Genomic DNA, 4,188 nt, shown 5'->3' on the forward strand with positions numbered 1-4,188 from the left:
TTTAGAGATGTTTATTGAAAGATAGCCCTAGAAGGGATCTTGAAAGGTCATTAATCCATCCACTACATTTAAACAAGACTAAATCTAAAAGAGACTCAGAGAGACTATCTTCAGCTGTGTGAAAGCATTTGACTTCTAATTCCCTTTATGAAAGCAATCCAGCACAAAAAAAGTAATAAAATGAAAAAAACAAAAAACTTGTGATAGGGCATTTTGCTTTTCCAAACATTTTCTGTTTTTTTTTTTTTTTATACTAATTATTTTCTTTCTTTTTTTTTTCTCTTTGCAGGTGCACTCTAAGTGTATACAAATCATGATGTAGTTCATAGCAACTGTAGCAATCCAACTGTGTTTCTGTTAATTAACTCCACATGATTTTTATGCATAAAAAGTGCACACTTAATAAGGAAATCAAGATTAAAAATAATCCTACCAAATATTTTATTATAAACATATATGAAATATTTTTAAATTATGTATTTATATTAACTATCATTTCTTATAGATTTATAATAAAGACATGAGATTATAATTCTGAATTTATGATAAATGATGTAGCTATGTTGCACAATTATAGTTAATATAACAATGATGATAAATATCATGATTTTGATCTACTACAATGGAAAATATATCATTTCAGTATGTGTTGTATATATTTTTGCATATATATTTTATATGTGCAAAGTATAAACCTATGTAACATATCTATAATGTACACACTTGGATAGAGAATAAGTTTTATTATTTCATTAAATGAAGACATTGCTTTTAAGATAAATAGAATAAATACACACTTGAGAATAGAATAAGTTTTATTATTTCATTAAATGAAGACATTGCTTTTAAGATAAATAGAATAAAAGACTCATGTCTCTCTTTTTTTTTTTTTTTTATTTGCCAGAAGATATGTGCACTCACCAAAGACAGACAGACAGAGAGAGAAGGAGAGGGAAAAAGCACCCTTCTAATGGGGCATAGTCACACCACAATCATGTCTCCTCCATTTATCCATCCTGTAAGAATTTGTGCCATGTGCACATGCACATGTGCCCTGCATGTTTTGCAAGCTACTGGGGCCAGGATTCCACGTGGAATTTAGTTCCCTTAACCACTAGGACATGGAACTGGGCCATCATACTATTAAAATTCCTAAATGAGTCTGAAGACATAGTTTTGATTCATTTGGACATTTTCCCTTTAAGATGACAAGTATTTATTTAAAAATATCGAAATTTTGTCATATTATACCCTAATATCTGGATGAGTGACTGTACATATATATATGTATATAAACACATACACACACATACATACATATATATGTATACATGCCATTGAAATTTTCCCTATTTTAAAATATGTTTACATAGACCTACTTATAAACAATAAAACCATCTAACATGGTTTTACTTTAGTCAGTAAATTTGCAAACCTTTGAACATAATTTAAAAGTAATAACTGGGAGCCTGGCAGGCAGTGTGGTGGTTGGGGTACTGGACTTTCTCATGGTCGACTGTGGTTTGAGTACCAGACCTGGAGGCTTGCTTTCTCACTTTCTCTCTCCCTGTTCAAATTAAAGTAATAATAATAAGTAAAAAAATAAAATAAAATAATTATTTAAAAAAAGGGCTGGCTTTTTCTTTTATTAGTTTATAGAAAGACAAATCCTGCATCATTAGTATCTGAAGAAATGGGCTACGTTGCAGAATTCAGTGACAAGTACTCAAACTAGACAAAAGACATGGCCTGTATTGCAATAATCATAAGGCTACATACCAAAGATTACAGGTACTATTTTGTAGATCCTTTTGGATGACCATGTCAGTGAGGCTGGGAAAATCTAATGTATGGTTCGTGCGTCTGCATGTGAGTGCCTATGTGTGTGCGTGTGAATGAATTTTTATAGAAATATAATTTAATAAAGGTAACTCAGCATGTGAATTACGGGGCAATGAAAGAATAAGAGTGTAGACAACTACAAATTTTTCTAATTGCCCGATATCAAGCCTTCCCAAAGTTATTTTATAGCTATTACATCCACTGTAAGACCATAGCTCATATGAGGGTCAGAGTGAGAATGTGAATCCTTAGTTCCTCATGTTTTTCCACCATCACACATAGTAGTTTCTTCTCACTAATTTCTGAGTTCCCTGGGCCTGCTAAATGTGTCCCCTTGGTAAATAGATTCCAGCAGTACATATACAAGCTCTTAGAAGTATTTTTTAAAAACTCAGGACTGCAAAAGTGCATATGTTATATTAATTGCTATGATTTAATTGTATTGAAATGTGAATGAGAGATGGAGATATAAGAATGAAAACTAAACCTTTGGGAGGTAGAGTTACTAGGGGATAACAGGGTCCAGTCATAAGGAAAATTCATTGAAACTTTCATTTAGCACAGGATATTCAGAAATAAGTTATACAGACTCCAATACAGTTTCAGAAACTCTTATATATATTTTAATAATGAAAGCAGCTGCTTTTATCATTTTGCAGAGGAGAAGGGAAAAATCACCCCCCACCACCAGCATGGGGCATAGTCACATCAAAATTATCTGAAATAAATATTTTAATTAGCTTTTTGATATAGCAAGGTCTGTACAAGCTGCTTTGGTTGCATATTATAAAAGACACCTAACTCAAGAGAAATAGGAAACCTGTTCATCATATAAAGCCAATAAAAACAATAACATTTTATTAAGTTTTTTTTACCTTTTGCAAATTCTTCACTACTTTCTATTTTATGTTTGTGGCCAAAGGTAGTGTTAGAATGTACCAAGAACATCACTCATAAGGTTTACAAAGTGAATTTTCCAGTAGATATTTGAAATTGTTGCCAATTAAGCTTTCTATAGGGGAAAGAACACGTACTATTTCTTCTTTCTGGCTGCACAAGAGGTCACCAAAAACCCCATAAAGTAGCAATGGGGAATGAACATTTCCTCTTCAGAGTTTATGTCTTACCTAATCATATAACCATCCACCTGGCAGCTGCCCCAACCACTGTTCTCAAGAGGTTCCGAAAGTTAGAAGCTGAAGTCTGGAAGCCAGAGCACTCAAGACTCCAGAGAATGCAACACGTGTTTACTTCTGTCTTTGACACTGACCTTGTACCCCAAAGAGCAGACTAGCTTATAAGGCAGTGGCTATTCATATGCATCTCGTAATTGTACTACACTACAAAATATAAGAAAAAAAATCTCCATGTTTTGACTAAAGAAATGAACTCCATTGGTACTTCAGGATTCACTGGAGCTTATTTTTCTTTTCTATTTGTGGTACCTTAATATTCATAAATCTGTACTGGAAGAAAAGAGGAATAACAAGAAAGTAAGAAAGAAAATCAATCAATTTACACTTACATGAATGACATCTTATATAAACTATATTATAACCATAGACTTATACTGTCCTGTTGAGTAGACATTAGCCACGTGTAGCTTTTTCTTTTTGAGAGAGATTTTTGCTATAGGTTGTGTGCACTTGCTGGACGAGACAGAGAATAGGTTGTGTGCACTTGCTGGACAGACAGAGACAGAGAGACAGAAAGTGAGAAATCAACCCCTAGCAGGGATGGCCACGCCGCAATCCCTTCTCCTCCATGCTCCTCTCAGGATCTTGGGCATGCATGCACATGCATGGGCGTGAGTTTTAGCCACCAGGTCTAGGACATGAATCATGGTTGACTATGTGGAAGTACAGTGTCGTAATTACTATGCCATCTGCTGGTCCCAAAGTTTAACTCTAAACTAATTGAAATGGAATAAATCTTAAAAATCAGTTCCTCCATTTACTGTCCACATTTCAAGTTTTTATCAGCCACATATAGCTCATGGCTATCATTCTACTTTATAGAATATGTTCATTATTGCAGAAAGTTATATTGGACAGTGCTGCTATAGACTATATATACATTACATATGTGATATCTACACATGATAAAATATACAACAATATAAAATAAAAAGACACACTAACAACAAAAATAAAGGCCAGCAGGTAGTATAGCAGTAATGCAATTCTCAGTAATGCTGGGCTTACATGGGAATGTCTTAGGTTCACTTACCAAGGATTTGCTATACCTGCAGAGTATGTGTATGCCCACAATCTGTGCTGGAGAGGCTAAGAGTGGTTTGGGATGTGAAGATTCTGTGAAGACTGCTATCCCCCTCTTTCTCTCTGT

The sequence above is a fragment of the Tupaia chinensis genome, unplaced genomic scaffold (genome assembly GCF_000334495.1).
Source record: "Tupaia chinensis unplaced genomic scaffold, TupChi_1.0 Scaffold000005_2, whole genome shotgun sequence".
NCBI lineage: Eukaryota > Metazoa > Chordata > Mammalia > Scandentia > Tupaiidae > Tupaia > Tupaia belangeri.